Genomic DNA, 20,099 nt, shown 5'->3' with positions numbered 1-20,099 from the left:
TTATGTTTCTGTTTCACATTTTAAGGAAATACAGATGCTGAGTTATACCAATTGCTCCGAGTTAACAGAGGGATGGGTCAAATGTAAAGGCCGGTCTCCTTACACTCTTAAAAAACTCACAAAAACACAATACTGCAATATTCCTCGGCACAGTTTTTCTTCCTTTCTTTCAGCCACGATCACATAAGTATTCCTAATAATTAGAGCTCATTTAGGACACGAACAGTTGCTGTGCTAAAAAAACAACTGTGTCAAGCACTGTTAGGCTTATGGGCTATCCCATTGAGCAACGTTTTGTTCCTTAGAGTGGAGCACTTTTGAAAAAGACTCCTTTGTAACACAGTGCTGAAGAGAAATGAGTTGTTGCTATATATGGTACCTGTTCTGTGTGCGCATCTGATCCAGGATTGAATCCTTCTCACCATCTGTTTTAAGAGAGACAGACAGAGGGAGAAAAATAGAGATGCAACAGAATGTACATGTTTTGAATGTGTGAATATAAAGGAACGGTACCCACTAATGCTTTATTTGTTGTCAAAGACAGAGCAGAATCATGACATATTTTACCATATTTTCCCTCAAATAAAATCTGAAAAAAACAATCCCACATGTTTTTTTTTTGCTTTTCTTTTTCTGGGGCCATCACAGTGCCACCGTGCTTCTGCATCTGCTCACATCTTTGTTGTTTTCACTGTGCTGCAGCTCAGGTGAGTGCCATTATCTCCTGATGTGGTGTATCCCATCATTTGGGCCCCCCGTTGCTGAGCTGACTGTAAGTTAATTCTGTCGGTTGGAATGAGCATCTTACTGACATTTAAACCACAGGGAACCATTGATATGTTGGCAGTGAAAATAGAGTACATGCAGCTGGAAAGGTATAGAGAGCAATATAGCAGCAAAATTTGAAGATGGTGCCTGAAATCTTTAGTTTCAAGCACCAAATGAGCTTGCGAAGCAGAAGGCTGGCCGGCACTGCGAGTGACAGATGTCTGATATGTTGGGCGTGGATTAGCTAAAAGCTTATTTTTGCACTTTCTCTGTCACTGGAGCTGAGAATCCTCCGACAATTCACCAGTTTACAAATTATATGCAGGCTGTGAAGCATCCAAGCAGCAGAAATGGAGGTTGTCCAACTTGTGCATCTACCCTTAAAAAGAGTCAGCCGATTTCATTTCAAGGTCAAAGAGTGATAGCCAACATTGCTTACAATCCTGTGAGCTACTTAAAAAAATTACATGTTTCTAATTATGAAAAGTAGAAGGAAAAAATAAAAGAAATACTAGATTCCAATGACTAAGACCCAGTATTTTGTTTGTATGTTTCTATTACTGTTAATGGTAGATTGCTCATTTTATCACTCAAACAGCCCCATCGTTGAACACAAGTGTGTAAATATTAAGATTTGACCAATTTACTTTTTCACTGCAAAGTCAAATGCTGAGTGATAAATCCCTTTCCACTAATGCAGAGTAAAAAGCTCTATCCACCTCACATAATGTTCCATCCAGCATCGCCCACAGTGATGGCCAGTCAAATTGGATTAAGCTGAGGTGGCTTGGGGCTTCTCTGCAGCTGCTGCTGTTTGATATGGGGTTTAGGTGTGCTGCAAGTGTTAAGTTGGCTAGACTTTAAAGACTTGTAGAGACACATTAATATTTTATATAAAACTGCAGACTATAATGCCAATGAGTCATTGGCCTTACCAAAAAGGGAACATTAAATATGTGATGATTATGTGGGCTTACAACATCCATCTGTCATCTCAGGACAGTCGTTGTGTTTCACTTTAGTTTGTTTTCTGCATCTGGAGATGAATCCTAATCTCTTTAGAGGTAAGAAGTCAGACCTATTATAGTTTATACTATAGTAGTTTTTATTTGTTGCATTCAGAATTCCTGAGAACAAAAGCAAACTTTGGTACATATTGAAAGTGAATAACCTAAGTAAATCAATAGTATTAAATGTCATTATTAGGTTTTCCAGCTGACTCTTTGTAGAATTTGGAGTTTTTATGTATGCCGGGTCAGAAGCCTCTTTTCACATAGAAACTTAATTTTAAATAGTTCATTAAGATGGAGAGATGAAGGTTTCTTTTCATAAATACAAATTACAAGGTGACTTAAAGAAAATCATAATGATGTTCTTAAATCGAACAAAGATAGCAGGAGAAGGGTGAGTTGAATGGCTTCGTCTTGTGTGTCCAAAGAGTGAGCTTCTGTCAAAAGAAGCAGGTCATCTGACCACAGAGATTTCATGTATTACTTTTTAGCCCTGACCCAACTGGGAATGAGAGCAATATTCTATTATGCAGTCAGTGTTGCACAAGATAATGCCAGCAGTAGTCATAAATTAGTTAGCTGTTTTTTTTTACTGATACAACCCTGTCTCCAGAAACTAAAGTTACATTTTCAATGTGCTGATAATAAACAAGTAAGACATTCACATATTTCACATTGTGTCCATATACATTACATATCCCATCGAAAAAACGGTGTACTGTATATCTCATAGTCACTTTTTAATATTATATTTTTATGGTTATGCTTTGGCACTGGCAGGGAAAGATCAGGTTATTGGTTTATTCAGTGTCTTGAGACACTATTCTTATTCACATTCAATCCAAACCATAATCATTCACAAATCTTAAACTGGATCGAATCTCATTTGTAGAAGCTTATTTTTGTTCTTGACCTGTACTAGAGAAGCTTTGCTTGATTCAGAGTAGGGCTGTGCGATATGACCAAAATATCATATCCCGAAATAAGAATTCTATGGTCCGATAACGATATAAATCACAAAAATGTAACATTTTCTGTAAATTCTGTGAATATCGTGCAGCTCGACTTGCGGGAAGTGTTTCCAGCTGCGCGTCATGCAGCTGGAGTCCAGTGTTTCAACAGATGCATGAAACTATACATTTTTAGACATAAGTTGTGAGTATTTATTACAAAGCGTGCTGCGGGGAAAAGCCTGCTCTAATGTTTGAGTCTAAGGTTTATTTTTAAGCACCTGGCGGCTCTTTTTTACTTCTCATCCGTAAATAATCTGCTCTTTCACGTGATTCAGTTTATTTTGAAAAGTCTCAACAGGATTTTGAGCTTTATTGTGAAAGGTTTATGTGGAACATAAACAAGCGGACACGCAATGGTGTTACCGTTGTTGTTGCTAACGACAATGCATAAAAACAGGCTCTTGTCCGTCTGTAGTGTGGTTATATTAAATATAAGAGAAAGAGAGAACTTCAAGAAATTAATATAGCCACTACAGTGACCATCAAAACGATGAAAAAATATAGCCGTAAACAGTTTATTTTGCGACACCATGAAACAAAGATAGCGTAAAATGAAATGATAGACGTTTTTATATCGTCATCCGATATATATCGTTATATCGAACAGCCCTCATTCAGCGTTTTATTTTTTTTTTTAAGAATAACTAACTAAAATAAATAACTAAATAAATAAAATCATCCACTGCCGCCAACAAGCCATAATAGCGCCTGACCCCATGAGTGAAAGCCTGCTTTCTTTTGACTGGCTGCCCCTCACCTGGCTTCATCAAACAGAATCAGTTGCTTGTAGCTTTCTCTGCTTTCCGCTGTAACAAACAATTTATAAAATCTGCTTGGAAAAAGGAAATCTTTCTCATTCGTGATTGAAAATGGCAATTTCTCAAATCCATGGCTGACCCTGATCCTGAACCGCAACAACAATGTGTCTGTATATGTTAATTTTAGTCACGAGGCATGAATACAATACTTTTAGATGCAGTGTACATTCACTGATGTTGTTTCAATGTTAAGCAAATGGACAAAGCCCACATAATTGGTTATTTAAGATATTATTAATCATCTTGAAATCTTAAACTAAGGAAACGAGTGCTCCAGATGTTCCTAGCTGGTGCTGTTTGTCTTTGTACTGCTGACATGCATTTATGCTGAACAACCCTTTGGCAAGAAACCGACATGACATTATTTTTGGTAACAAATTATTTTGTAACAGTAATGTTTGGCATTTTGCTATGACTGGGTATTCCTGGCACATCAATCAGGTAATGACAGGAAAGACAGAGGTGTGTGATCCTCAGCATGAAGCCCCTGGTGCACCAGAAGGTAATTTCTGCACATTTTTAATTATTCCTCTTTTTTTTGCATCATAACAAATGTTTTAGCAATATATTGAGCGATGCTGAAAAGAAAGTTTACATAAGAGTTTTACCAGGTTGAGCTGTGGCCTTTGAATGGGCAGTTGCAACACCTTGATTCTTTTCTTTTTTATTCTTTCATTCTCTATATTTGTCCTGTTGCATGACCCACTTTGGCCCAACATTAGCTGTCAGACAGATGGCCTGACATTTGACTCTGGTATACTGAGGAGTTCATGGGCGACTCTGACTGCAAGGTGTCCAGGTCTTTATTATGAGATCTTTGCACTAATATGGTGCGTTTGGTTTTCACCATTATAGCCAAACATCTCTGTCTGGTTGTTGCCTGTCAAGGTGTGTGGTTTCAGAAAAACACTGAGAAATAGAAAACACATTGTGAAGACAAAACCACAGGATTTTAACCAATTTGTTTCAAAAGAAAAGAAATGCCCATTAAATCATATTTGCTCGATAAACTAAAATAAGACAGATAAATGCAGGTGTGGCACTGTGCTGATTGCAAATAGCTGGCTGTACTGTCAGTGTAAGAACAAAATTGGCCAATGAGCATGTGTCATGAGTCACACAATAACACATAACTTAATGTATTTTAATAAGCAAAATCCAGCCAGTTTTTTGGGGGGGTTTAGGGTGAATTCAGGGAAGCTGACGTAACAATCTGCCACTTTGGCCAACCTCCAGGGTGGCAGCTGGCACTGAGTTTTAGAAGTGACAGGTGCAGGTGAATTGTTTTTAATACAGGACCGCATTGTGTCTCGCTTTATGACGTGGCAAAAGCAGGCGTTTAAAGAGAAGTTGCATATTCTGGTATTCTGTCTAGCATTCATGTTTAAAGCTTCAGTGACAATTAGAGCTTTAGAGAAATCCCTGGATGTCACTGATAAGGCCTTACTGTGATTTGGATCAGAAGGTCATATGAGTCCAGTGGATCAATACCTTCAGATGTTCTCCCTGCACACAGCCAGCAGTCTTTAAGACAGGGGCTTACTATGACATGACTGGTAAATTAGGTTTGCAGAGCTTAATGACTAAAAGATAACAAGGTAAAAGATGACCACAAAAGATGACCACAGACTTAATAATGCAGAGTTAGGACATTCAGATGTGTAAATCCTTACACATCCACCAGCCTCACACCTTCTGCCACCCTCTGTAATGACTTTCTAAAGTTCTTTGTAAACAAGATTTCCTCCCTGCAGTCTGTCATTCCATCTTCACCTTCCAATCCCTGTGTTTTGTCTTTGTGCCATTCTGCCTTTAATCAGTTCGAACCAATCTCTCTCTCTCAGCTGCATGAAATAGTCTGCAAGGTTAAGACTACCAACTGTTCCACCGATGCTATCCCCTCTCGGCTTCTGAAGCAGGTTCTGGACTCAGTCGGACCTTTCCTTCTGGTCCTGATCAATGCCTGCCTCAGTTCTGGTTGTTTTCCAACACCCTTCAAGCACGCTGTTGTTCAACCTCTCCTTAAAAAGCCTAATCTAGATCCATCCCTACTCTCTAACTATAGGCCCATTTCCAACCTCCCTTTTCTGTCTAAAGTACTGGAACGAGCCGCCCTCACGCAGCTCCAGCTATTTCTTGACAATAACAATCTCTATGAGAAGTTCCAGTCTGGTTTTAGAGCTCGGCATAGCACAGAAACCGCCCTTCTGAGAGTTTTTAATGATTTGCTTTTAACTGTTGACTCTGGTTGTGCTGCTGTCTTAGTAACCCTGGACCTGACAGCAGCCTTCGACACTGTTGATCACAACATACTGCTATCCCGCCTTCAACATTGTGTCGGTTTAAAGGGCACTGTCTTAAAGTTTTTCCAGTCCTATTTGAATAATAGGAGTTTTTCTGTTCACCTTGGTGAACTGTCATCTCCCAGAGCTCCTTTAACCTGTGGCGTACCTCAAGGGTCCATACTAGGCCCCCTGTTGTTTATTCTGTACTTGCTCCCTCTGGGCGATGTGCTCCGTAAACATAATGTGTCCTTCCACATCTTTGCCGATGATATTCAGATCTACCTCCCTCTGAGGTTGAACTGCAATGTTTCTTTGCAGCCGCTACTCTCCTGCTTGTCTGACATTAAGACTTGGATGACTCTTAACTTCTTACACCTTAATGAAAGCAAAACTGAAGTCATTGTGTTTGGGCTTCCTAAAGATCCCAACTTCTCTCTTGACTTTTTGGGACCCCTAACCTCCGATTGCACTTCTTCCATTAAGAGTCTTGGTGTTATTTTTGACAATGCTTTTAAACTTGATAAACAAATTAGCTCTGTAGTTAAGGGATCTTTTTATCATTTGCGGATTTTAGCCAAAGTCAAGTCTTACCTTTGCAGGAACGATCTAGAAAGAGTGGTCCATGCTTTTATTACTTCACGGCTGGACTACTGCAATTCCCTCTATGCTGGCCTAGATCGTTCCTGTCTACATCGCCTTCAACTGGTGCAGAACGCTGCCGCTCGCCTGTTGACCGGTTCAAAAAAAAGAGACCACATCACTCCGGTTCTCTGCTCTCTCCACTGGCTCCCAGTTGCCTTTAGGATTGATTTTAAAATCTTATTGCTGGCTTTTAAGGTTTTAAATGGCACTGCACCTTCTTACCTGTCAGAACTCCTTAGTACTTATCGCCCCAGGAGATCTTTGAGGTCAGCCGACCTGATGCTTTTAGATGTTCCCAGGTATAAATTAAAGACAAAGGGAGAGAGGGCGTTTGCTGTGGCTGCACCCAGACTGTGGAACAGTTTACCTCCTCACGTCAGACTCTCCAAAAGCCTAGAAACTTTTAAAACCGCTCTTAAAACTCACCTCTTTTCATTGGCTTTTAGAAAGGTTTAATTTACTTGTTTTATATATTTTTATTTTATTTTTATCAGCGAGGTGTTATTACGAAATTGTGTTCTATTGTATTTTTATCTGTATTTACTGTACAGCACTTTGGTCAGCCTTGGTTGTTTTTAAATGTGCTCTATAAATAAACTTGACTTGACTTGACTTGACTTCAGTCTATCATTCAATCTAAAATCTTTCATATTCAATAAAAATAAATAATCGGAATCCAGAAAGTCTTAAATTGATTGAAAAGTCAAAGTCTCACAGTTCTGTCTTTTAATCAACAGCCACTATTTTGCTACAATCAATAAAGTCAGTGTTTTTTTTCATCACAACACAGAGTGGAGCGAAAGCAGCACGCTTCCTAGAAGGGCACTTTCCTAAGCTATGGAATTGTATATAATGATAACACCTGAGTGCTAATATTATCCACATATTAAATACTTTAAATGCAAAAAGATGCAAATTTAGTAAAAGGTAGGGTTCTAAAAAGCTTCTGGATTTAAATGCATGCTTTGTTAGGCCTGAATAAATACATTTAGACTTTATGCTGTTCACATAGGCATTCATGTGATGAGATACATGGCCATTCATTTTTCTCACTCACTTTCAGGTGGTTAAGCATCGTTTGAAATGTTAAGTGATGTAGAGCACGAGTTATACTTTACTGTATTATTTTGGGGAAAGCAATTGAACAGCATCCCTTTTTAGCTTGTACATTTCTTACAGAGTTGTTTTTGCAATAAATGTGGAAGTGATCAGAATGTGATTACAGGCTGTATTTGTTGCAAAAGATAAAAGAGGTTACATTTGTTTCTCAGCATGCTACATCTTTTGCTCTCAGCTTCTCATTTGAGCCAAATCAAAAGAACCTATCTGTCATGCTGTGTCTACCGAAGATGGACCATGTTCCGCACCTATAAATGCTTGTTTGCAGGTCTTCTGCATTTTCTTTTGTATTGTGGAGGGCTTAAAATACATTTCTAATTGACTAAAAAACTTTAAGCTAAAGTGCACTTTCAGAAACTTTTAAAGCCTACAGAGAAAAACTTTGTGATTTGTGTAAATGTCAGTGCAATTGTGTAATAACATCTTAGACCATTTCAGTATTTAACTCCTCGTATCCTGGAGGTTTCTGTACAGATGCCAGGCCAATAAAAAACACTAAATGGGCCATTTTCTTGTAATGGGCACTAGCACGGTACATTCCTTGAAAATGAAACATTTATTTTTGTTTTGCAGTCAAGCTAAAAATGAAAATGTTCTAAAATCATTTCTATGGATTCAATCTTACCGACTCGTTGTTGTAGGGCTGGTATAATTTTTCTAATTGACAGTTTTGATTAGTCACAGGTAATTTTCTGCTGTAGCTTTTTTATTTTTTACATTTCTATTTGCCTGTTGATAAAGAAAAACTTGTTCTTTTGGCCTTATTGTCGTGCACACATCTATCTACTACTATAGAGATTTTTATAAAGTGGAATTGTGTGCTTATAGGGTTACGCACAATCTGCGGTAAATATAGACACCCTTTATTAAAAGAAATGTTACTCTTAGGATAAAACATAAATAAATGTTGAAATCTTGATTGTTTGTTTAGCTCTTTGTACATACAGTATATTAAAGTTCAGAGCCATGACGATCATGCTGATGTGTTTCTTTTTAGTGAAACTATGCTGTTTGGTTGAATTTAGTTTTATAGTTATTTCTTGAATGTCTTCGACTTTATTAGGAATGTAACAACCCAGCAGCCCTCTTCCTTTTTATCCAGTGTGTCTACACACACTGTCTGTCCAATATAGCATTACTGATCGGTATGAGCAACTGGGATTCAGCTACTTTTCTCACAGCCACAGAGACAAGTATATACTAGAATCTCATTAATACAGGCAATTATATCCTATTAAAATGTGAGCATAGGTGGATTTGAAAGGCAAAACCCTGTAACTTAGCCATCTGGCATGAACAACAGCTAAGGAAACTGTGACCCATATTAAAGATTTTGCTACAGAAGTGCTGAGTAGCATCTGCTCGCTGTGAAAATGCCTTGGGTCCTTCACATGACATGACAAATTACACTGGGCAGTACGTTTAATTATCCACTTCAATTCTCAACTCAATGAAGAAGTACAGGAAATGGGAAGTCTTTTACATTATCTTCAACATAAGTACTTTTAAACAGACTTTCCACCTTTCTTTATAAAGTTCAAATTGAGTGAATATGATTATTCACAATCACTGTCTGGATAGCGTGTGCACTTTAGCCGTATTAGATATGACACACACTTTAGTGTGCAGTAGGGGGAAAAAATAAATGTTTGACACTGATAAATCTTGAACATTGTCTGCCAGCAGATGGACAAATAGTGTATGATTTCGTGGAGTCGCAGCTGGCTTTGTTTGCAGAGAAAAGCGCTTTCATTCAGTAGTTGTTGTCTACGATGTCAGAGATCAAAGAAATTAGGTTCCGATGATAAATAAGCTGCCCGCACTGAGACATCGATCATTTTTCATTCATCTTTGTTCATTTTCATGTTATAAAGGATTATGACAGGAGCTTGATCATGAAACACAGATAATGTTATATGTCTGGAAACATATATGAACATCGATTTTTTTTTCTTCAATGAATGTAAGGTTTTTTTCAGCTTTTGCTCAAAGGTGACAACAGCCTAGCAAGAACACTGAATAAATAAACCACAAACAACCTCCATTTAGCTAAATAGTGAGCATTCATTTGATGCAAGTTTCTATATTTTTCAATATATATACAAATATGGACAACTAGTCTCTGCCTTAGTTGATCATCAAAAAAATAATCATAAGTTTGTGTTTGTTGTGCTTGTTTGTGAAGACATTTGCTGGTACGATAACTAATTTCTGGGAGTAAAAGACGACTCTAGATCACTCTCTTATTATTTTTGATATTATAGCAGGAATTGACTGAGAGCACACAAAAGAGCAGGTAGACTGCCTGCTATATCCTTAGACCCAAAGACAGAAGGTGAGTCACAGCAGGCACTATCAGTGTTGCCCAGGATTTAGGTCAGCCAAGTAACTCCAGGTGGCACGGGTCCTTCCCCGAGGACACAGTGCATCCTGTATCTGGACCAAGGTTAGCAACAATGGCCCTGCAGGCATATTGGGACATTAATTTTTAATATAAGCTAACCCATCTCTAGTTGTGGGCAGAATGTAATGACTTGGCCACTTGACTCTACATGCAGTTGTGTTAATGTTGTGGTGTAGCTAGCTGGTTTGTGTTCCTTGTTTAAAATTCATTCCTAGAGTTCCAGTGGCAGAGAGGAGATAAACACATTTAGCTTTTATCCATTGAAAACTGAAGCGTGTTGAACAGCTCAGAGGCTGCAGAGTGTTAAAGTAGCAATATTTACTGGGTCCCCAGAGTGGGAGCTGTAAACAGATAATACCTGTTGAAGGAGGATAAAAAGCAGAGTCAGAACAGGAACAATAGGTTCACTTTTTTTTTTTAATTCAAGAAAAAGGCATGGTGTCTTCAGATACAGAAAACACCTATGGCATACAGCTGAATACATGGCAATTATGTGTATTATTTTACAACAGATAAACACTCAAGAAAGCATGGGTATGTGTCATAAAAATTAATGTTTTAGGTTTACAATTAAATTTATTTCAAAGCTTCAATACAACTACGCAGTCATTTAAGTGGCTTTTTCTCCTCATTATATTCATACTTTGAATTCCTGCTGAGTTGATAGCATGATTCTGCTCAGAGAGTTTTTTGCACATTTTGCTTTTGTGCAGCAGGTATAGTTTAAAACCAAAGTATACAAATATAATACTCTCTTGTCAAAAAACAGTGTGAGCTCAAAGGAAAATGTTTCCCATTCTTAAGCAGCAGAAGTGCCTACATTGATGAAGAAATAAGTTAATGGTAACACGGCCCAGTTCCAGTGTTTTTGCTTTGCTTGCTTTGTCGTCACACGTGATAATCGCCATAATGTAAAATAATTTACAATAGGAATTTTTACAAAATCAATTTGCTAACGTACAGTTAAAAGGAGAAAAAAAATACATATTTATGTTTCATTTTTTGTTAAATTCATAATTAAGATTAGCAGAGGTGTGATGAAACAACTGATGACAAACAAACACAAAAATACAATTAAAAAAGCACGTTTTGTACAATATGTAGCATAAATCCAGTGAAGATTTTAGCCATAAATTATGGTCACAGGTTTAGTTTAGTTTAGTTAAATTTGACTCATTCATGTCCACCTGTCCACTGTTGGAGTGTGTTATGTTTCCATACTCTTCCATAAGCTTCTGGCATAATAACTGATCCAAGATTGACAATGGTAAATTAATTTTTTTTAAAAAAGTCTGTAGTAGCAAAACTGCAAAAAACTGTAGGTTAATAATTGCATTTTATTTTGTATTAATTTTGTTTTTAATGTCTACAATCAAGATGTCTCATCAGGAAAAGAAACATGTGATTTCTTCTTTTTAGTGTCACATAGGACACAGAGATCATGTCCTAAATAAAATAAAAAATTGGAGAGTCTTTTCTCAAAGCAACAATAGAAAAGACTACAATAAAAAAAAAATTAATAATAAAGGTTCTACATTTGTGGAGTACTTTTTTTCTGCCCACATCATCATCTTATCTGTCAAGTTTTTATGTCATTGAAAAGAAAAAACACCAACAAAAGCAGCACAACTACAACGGGAAAGATTCAGTAATGAGATTAAAATATATTCTTTATTGTAAAAAGCTGTTATACATTTTTCTTTGAGACCATTCTGCTCCAGGATGACATTTAAAGGAGGTTACATCCCACATATAACAAATGTTGTTGTTTTTAAGGCTGATTCTGATATTAATTAGCCATACTATTTTAAAATGTCAGGAGTTGTGCAAAAAGAAAAAAAAGAAGGGAAATATAATTTACATCTGAAACAGTTGAATTCTCTACCAGCGGAGTAGTTTTGTAAAAAAAAAAAAAAAAAAAACATTTCGAACCTTATTAGAAAGATAACATTTAAATATAAAGGTACATTTTTCAGACAGTTGAGTTTTAATGTGAGACTCTGGAGTCAGGAACTTAGGATTTCTAAAATGCTCACTGCAACCCACGCAGCTGTCATGCATGCACAGTAGTGCTTACTTTTCACTATTTTCAGTAACTGAAATCACTTTTGCAAAACAGTCTCATTTCATGTAGCTTGAAATACTGCAGTGATGTTCGTAAACCCGTGATACACTAATGACATTTGACCAGTAAAACTGATCTATATAGAAAATAGCTATTTATATTAATGTCCTCTGCACTGTTTCCAATATATATTAATGTGGGGTATACATTTCTTTAGGTATGTGGGTTGGGATGTTGCATTCTTCAGCGTTCCTCTAGCTTTAAATGGACCTCATGTTAATGATTTCACCATCATCCTTTTAGCAAGTGAAATGCAAAGAAAAACGCTGACTCTGTATTATTCTGTTTATCTTTATCTTTTTGGTTCGTGGTCACGTTAGCTATTAATTAATAAGTATATTGCTTAATTTGAGTGCTAGTACTATGGTAGCTTGTTGCATGATTTCATCCTGCTGGGTGTGAATCTGCACATACTGAATGATAAATTAATTTCCTTACTGGTGTCATTTACTAAACTTGCAAAAAACAAGGCACTGAGGCAAAGGAAACATTTAAGAAAAAATTAGTACATGTGGTCCCTATCAAATTAAGACTTTTAGGAATTTTTTTTTGGTTCCCTAATTCATTACATATTGAATATTGGAAATATAACCAAAAACCCAACATTTATCTATTCGACTCATTAGTAATAAAGAATTCCAATGACTGGCAGTCTTCTCAGACTTGCTGGTCCAATTGCCTTTTTATTTATTTTATTGCCTTTTCTTTTCATTAAATGTGACATTAAATATAATAATAGTAAGATGAAGAAGAAGAAGATAGCTTTTCAGTCTTGGATCCTGCTGGATCGATTTATCCAGATACTAATGGAAATAAACTAACAGAAAAAACTTTTCATTGTTCAAGTCCTGCGGTGGATTAAAACGAATTAATAACAGAGAAAAGTGTGTAGAAGGGTGCAAGGTTTCTGGCAAACACTGCAGATTAAAGGTCCATTATCAAGTAACTGCTTTTGTAAAAATAGCCCCTTGACAGTTGTATGATAGAGGGTTCGTCACTTTTAATCCCTTTGTTATTTTACTTCACTGTCTTCATGTCTTGTAATTTTTGCGCCTTCGTTCTCGTATGAAATCTGCAAGAACTACTTAAGCTTGAATCTAATTTGAAAACAATCAGTGCTCGTTTTGCACATTAATGAGTCAGTAAAAGTTTGCTTAAAAAGTTACATCCTTTTTCTATGACAAGTACACTGAAGGAATGCAAAACAATCTTTAATTATACATTTAAGAATCATTTATTCAGTTATTTTGAAAGGAAAATTTAGGATAAATGGTTTAGCTCTCTTATTTATTAATTTTGCTTATGTGCAGCAAGTAGCACTTCACCAGTTTTTTGGGATAACCGAATGCTAGGAGGAGTCTGAGTGTAGAATTTGTGTCGATTCTACCACAGATTATGCCACAGGCTGATTTGCACACCCCAGTAGCACAGTTTGGCCTGCACTGGGGAAAATGAGCCAGACTCAGGCTGCACATTATAACTTGCACTGCATAAACGCTGATGATAAAGATGAAAATCAACTGGAACTCTGCCTCAGCTCAAACACATTTTAGACTCTTTCTATCCATCTGTAAGTGTAAGATCTGTAAACTTATACAATAAACAGGACATTTGTATTAAAAAAATTAGACAGACTCATTTTTTACTGCCTTCAGTGGACTAGTGTATTACTCTCTTAATATTTTTCAATACTTTTAATGCATCATTTGATAAATGAACGTCCATCAATGGACATGCATTTCTTTGGTCTGGAAAATATTTCAATATGCATCCTTTGTCAGTTCCATAAGAAATGATATTAATCTACATGATTAAAATATGATACAACTGGATGATGTCATTTTGCCATAAAAAAAGGCAGGTAATGTTTTTATTTTTTTAAATACTCAATATTTGGTTTTTAATTTTAAAAGCCTACAAATATTGTACTTGATAATAAAATCATGACTTACATCGATAACAAATTAAAGCTGAGTTACATTTTACATGTCATTAAGCTTTGTTCACATTAAAAGCAAATAAAATATATAAGTAATATATATTTGTTTTGAAATTCAGTTTCACATATTTATAGACATAGAACAGCTTGGAGAATAAGTGCTGCACTGAAAATTACTATGCTGTTATATTAATTATGTTTTAACAAAGCAAGCAGAACTAAAACACACACACACACAAACAACCTCTGAATAACTGAAAGACAGTAAAATGATTTTCTTTTGGTCATTTCTCTAAGTCTAAATGAGCTTCAGTCTGGAGAAAATAAAAGACTGCATTCAAAATGCAATGACTGTTGCAGACTGTTTAACAGGATGGCAGGGGTCCTATAATAGTATAGACATCCAGCTCATGAGACAATAGGTCCCATGATTGCAGTGCATTATGAGTAGCTACCAAAGAATATGAGACCATTTTATAGGACCAGATGTATCCTATGGTCCAAACAGTATTCCCTCATTATGGCCCAATATTGTTTGATGCTAATATGTCCCTTCACACTGCTAGACAAATTCTAAAGTGGTTTAATAAACACTGGGATGCAGTCAAATCGCTTTTAAAGCCCCATTAATATAAGCATCATTACAATTTTATGTGAATGCTAGTGGGAAGCAGATTAATGCTATCTTTGTTGTTGAAAAACATAACAAGCAAGCAGGAAAATAACTACAAAATAAAATGATATTTTCAGTTTGATAATTTGTTTAATATTCCAGCTTGCCAGTACTCTTCTTCTTCTTCTTCTTCTTCTTCTTCTTCTTCTTCTTTTGCAAACAAACCGATAGGGAATGGACTGTGACAGTCTATATGAGACATTTAACATGTATGGACTTAAAGGAACTTCAGTTTTTAACTAATAGTATAAGAGAACATTTAATCTTCACATTGCATGCTACCCTGTGATAATGACTTGCAACAGGCAAAGAAAATATTATGGGGGAAAAAAGATTCTATCAAAACCACAGTACAGCTCAATGAAGCCGAATGATCTCTCTCAAGCTCGACTGGATAAAGTCAAACGCCTTGGTTGTGGACATCAATCCTGTTTATGACTGTTAGGCTGGAGGATGTTTTCCAGCTCTGCTGTTCAACACAGACCCTTACAGCAAAATCTGTGCAAAGGACACCACAAGAGTAGTTTTTCTGCAGCTTGGGGTGTTACAGCTGCCTTCTCCAGCCTTGCGTACATTTAGGATTGATGTATACATTTCACTCAACTCAGCAAGGCTCTTTTATCTAATACTTTTGTTATAAAGAATTTTCTGTTGCACAAAACAGTCATACATTGTAATGGAGCATGTTTGCGATCAATTGAACATATTGCTTTTGTTCAGTTTACATCGTGATCAAACGATTCAAAGGTTTAAACATTTCATTACCATTTTTGAATATTAACTTCCTGGTGAGCCTTCAGCTGCCAGAACAGAAGTTTCTGCTACAACAATTGATATTTTTCCAGTGTAGGTACCAAACACACCTAGGTTTGACATAAGTCGCTTCCTTTTCAGCCTTATATCACACGACCACCCATCCTTGCTGGTGGTCGGTTTGTGAAATATAAAATATGCTGGATCCAAACAATTGGGAGTTTTAAAATTTTTCTTTCCTTTTTTTTGTGTTGTTTTGGCTTATTTTCTGTAAAATCACACGGTTGATTGGTTTTGTGGATACGAATACCAGACGCAGTTTTGCTTGTGTCAAATTTTTCTCATTGGAATTTTTTCTTTACTTAAACATGTTTGGTATTCAAAGCACTGTCTGCAATATAGCTCTTGATGACCCTGATAAAGTTGACACCAAAACACGTTGGTCAGGTAATAAAGCTGTTCTTCATCCTACAAGTGTTCCTGGAGCTTTGACCTCTTTAGAGTCTACAGCTGCCCACAGACTCAGTAATGCACTTTCATCATATAACATTAACTGTAAAATACAGTAATTTATTGCTGCCTGTTGGACTTATCTCTAATGAAAGTTATGTGGGCAAATATCTCATCAATTAAAGAATGTTTCTCAGTGTTGTGAAACTAATCTATGATCTTTGCTATAAAAAAAACAGATACGTTATGTGGTGGAAGTTACTGCATGTACTCAGAAATTTGTTTTTTTACTGTAGCTCCCTTCAGTTGCTGTTTGTTTGTGAGTTTCTTTGCATCCAGTTTTGTCTTCAGTAACTGAACAGCATGCACTAATGGCTTGATGATAATATCTCATTTCGTTGCTTTGAGAAATTCTTTTGCAGTATGCTTTGGGTAATTACCTGAAATCAGAATCAGAATCAGAATCAGAATCAGAATACTTTATTGATCCCTGGGGGAAATTATTTTTTGTTACAGTGCTCCATTTTAAACCAACATTAAGACAAGACAGACAATACGCTAACTAAGAATAGTACAATATATACATATATATACATACATACATACATACATACATCAATAAGTCACTTATAAATAAATATTTGGAAAAGAAACATGTGTAGCTGTAGCAGCAAACAGTGTGTTAAGTGGATGCGTTGTACAGGGAGATGGCCACAGGCAGGAATGATTTCCTGTGTCGTTCAGTGGTGCTTTTCGGTAATCTCAGTCTCTCACTGAACGAGCTCCTGTGACTGACCAACATGTCATGGAGTGGGTGGGAGGTGTTATCCAACATTGTCTTTATCTTGGACAGCATCCGCCTCTCCGACACCACCTTGAGGGAGTCCAGCTCCATCCCCACAACATTGCTGGCCTTACGGATCAGTTTATTAAGTCTGTTGGCATCTGCGACCCTCAGCCTGCTCCCCCAGCATGCAACAGCATAGAGGATCGCACTGGCCACCACAGACTCATAGAAAATCCTCAGCATTTTCTGGCAGATGTTGAAGGACCTCAGTCGCCTCAAAAAATAGAGACGACTCTGGCCCTTCCTGTAAAGTGCTGTGGTGTTTTTAGCCCAGTCCAGTTTATTGTCAATGTGTACTCCAAGGTATTTATAGTCCTCCACAATGTCAACACTGACCCCCTGGATTGAAACAGGGGTCAAGTGTTTCCTGGTCTTCCTGAAGTCCACGATCAGTTCCTTGGTCTTTGCCACGTTGAGCTGCAGATGATTCTGCTCACACCACGTGACAAAGGAGTCGACCACAGCCCGGTACTCTGTCTCATCATCCCTGCTGATGCATCCAACCACCGCAGAGTCATCAGAAAACTTCTGAAGATGGCAGGTCTCTGTGCAGTGGCTGAAGTCTGTGGTGTAGAGGGTGAAGAGGAAGGGGGAGAGGACAGTCCCCTGTGGTGCCCCTGTGTTGCTAATCACCTTGTCAGACACACACTGTGGGAGACGTACATATTGTGGTCTTCCTGTCAGGTAATCAACAATCCAGGACACCAGAGAAGCATCCACCTGCATCGCTGCTAACTTATCACCCAGGAGGGTCGGCCTGATGGTGTTGAAAGCACTGGAAAAGTCAAAAAACATGACCCTCACAGTGCTCGCCGGCTGGTCCAGATGGGTGTAGACACGATTGAGCAGGTAGATGATGGCGTCCTCTGTTCCGAGACGAGGCTGATAAGCGAACTGAAGGGGATCCAGATGTGGTCTTACTATGGGTCGCAGCTGGTCCAGGATGAGCCTTTCCAGGGTCTTCATGATGTGGGAGGTCAGTGCCACGGGCCTGTAATCCGGGGGGCCACTGGGACGAGGCGTCTTTGGTACAGGGACGAGGCATGATGTCTTCCACATCACCGGGACCCTCTGCAGACTCAGACTCAGCATAAACAGTTTATGAAAGACTCCACACAGCTGGGGGGCACAGGTCTTGAGGACAAGGGGACTCACTCCGTCTGGTCCAGCAGACTTGCCTGAGTGAAGTCTCCTCATTTGCATCTCAACCTGGTATTGAGTGAAGCTGATGGGTGGGGGAGGGGTGTCAGGAATCTCACAGGAGGCAACATGTGAAGAGAGAGGCTGGCACAGTGGTGTGGCTCTGGATTCCAGGCTGACTGCAGGTGAGGTTGTGGGGGTGGGAGCAGACACTGTGGTGTCGAATCTATTGAAAAACAGATTCAACTCGTCGGCTCTATTCTCACCTCCCTCAGCTCCCCTGCTGTTGGTTGGCCTGAATCCAGTGATGGTCTTCATGCCCCTCCACACCTCTCTCATGCTGTTCTGCTGGAGTTTCCACTCCAGCTTCCTCCTGTAATTGTCCTTAGCCTCTCTGATCTTGTCCTTTAGTAACACCTGGACCTTCCTCACCTCCTCTTTGTTGCCCCCTCTGAAAGCCCTCTTCTTGTTGTTGAGGAGGGCTTTGATGTCCTTAGTCACCCACGGCTTGTTATTTGGGTAACAATGAACAGTCTGAGCTGGAACAATGGAGTCGGTGCAGAAAGTTATGTAGTCTGTGATACACTCAGTAAGCCCATTGATGTCCTCGGCGTGAGGCTCACAGAGTGTTTCCCAGTCGGTTGAAACAGGTCTCTCTTGTAAATGTGACATTGAGTCTCAATGGAACTACCTTTATAAATAAAGGTTAAATAAATAAATAATCCATTTGCACTGGGAAACTCTGTCTCATCAGTTTTGTGGTGTTTGCTTGAATCTGAGCGTAGAATAACCGAATTATGTACACTTCAGAGTTTATCCTGCTGCTTCTATCAGCAGTCACATCATCAATAAACACTAGTGACCCAGTTCCACTGGTGTGCTTCAGATCATGAGCCCCTTTCCTTTTCAATGCTTTTCTCTTCCTGTCGTTCTGATACAAGTTAATCTTGGTTCCATCTGTTGAAACAAAATTTCTAGAACTGAGCAGACTCTTTTAGCTGTTTTTTTTTTTTTAGCTAAGTTAAATCTAGTCTTTTCATTCTTGGGTGTAACTAGTGATTTGTACTTTGTTGTAAAGTCTCTGTCAACGTATTTCTACAAGTATTGATGGTGTCTCTTGACTGTAGACCTCAGCAGTGACACAGCTTCTTCATCTGGAGTGTTTTTGACTTGGTTAGATGTCGTGAAGTCATTCTGCAATCATCTGTGATTTGGTTGTCTTCTGCAGGCTTTCAAGCCTTTGCTGTTGCTGAGCAGGACAGTGTATTCCTTCTTTTCAAGAATGTGCAAGATTGTTGATTTGGTCTTTCCCTAAAGTTTTTGTTTGTTTGTTTGTTTCCAGTCTAATGATATGTACTGACATCTCTTTGAACCTCATATTGACCATTTAAGTTTTGAGCCTTTAAAAACCATGTACAAAATTGTCTACAAATCCTAAAGGTTCAATGAAATACTTTTGTTAAGTTCTTGTTAAGTTCTAACATCTTGACTGGCAAAATTATAGAAACTGTGACAACGTCCAGATACTTAAGGACTTAACTGTTTAAGCAAAAGACCTGCAGCTGACAGTGTTAAACCTCTTCCTTTGCAGCAATAGAATTGCTTGTTTCTTGTTTCTTTTAAACAAAAATTCCCAAAAAATATACCTAAGATTCCTGGGTAGACACAGTCCTAGCAAGAATGATAGAAAAATTTCTTTCAAAATTACAGCAGCTGGCCTACTTAGTTTCCAAATGCTTAGTATGTTGTTAAATAAAGCGGTGATGCAAAAACACAATGGAAAAATGAAATATACTGCTGGCATCTAATTCAGAACAGTAACTTTGGTTTCCAGTAATTCAATGACTTTCTGATAAGCGGGCCAGTGTGCAGCTATCACATTAGCAGGTATAACAGTCTGGCACAAAGCCAGGTTAGTGGTGTTTGGCAGAATGAGAGAAAGGCCCTGTTGTGTCCATAACAGATTCTCAGTTTCAACATTTCATATGTTGCTTTTATTCCAATTTCAAGCAACATCATAAATCTTGGGAACTGATTCAAAAATGTAAATGTACAAAGTGAAAATAGAAGTAAAAATATGAATAAAATATCTTTATTTTTTTAAGTAAAGATC

The sequence above is a fragment of the Copadichromis virginalis genome, linkage group LG13, assembly GCF_057382275.1.
Source record: "Copadichromis virginalis isolate Kocher_CV1m ecotype Utaka linkage group LG13, C_Virginalis_male_GT1.1, whole genome shotgun sequence".
In the NCBI taxonomy this organism is placed as follows: domain Eukaryota; kingdom Metazoa; phylum Chordata; class Actinopteri; order Cichliformes; family Cichlidae; genus Copadichromis; species Copadichromis virginalis.
The sequence above is the reverse complement of the archived record's forward strand: the minus strand, read 5'-3'. Positions refer to the sequence as shown.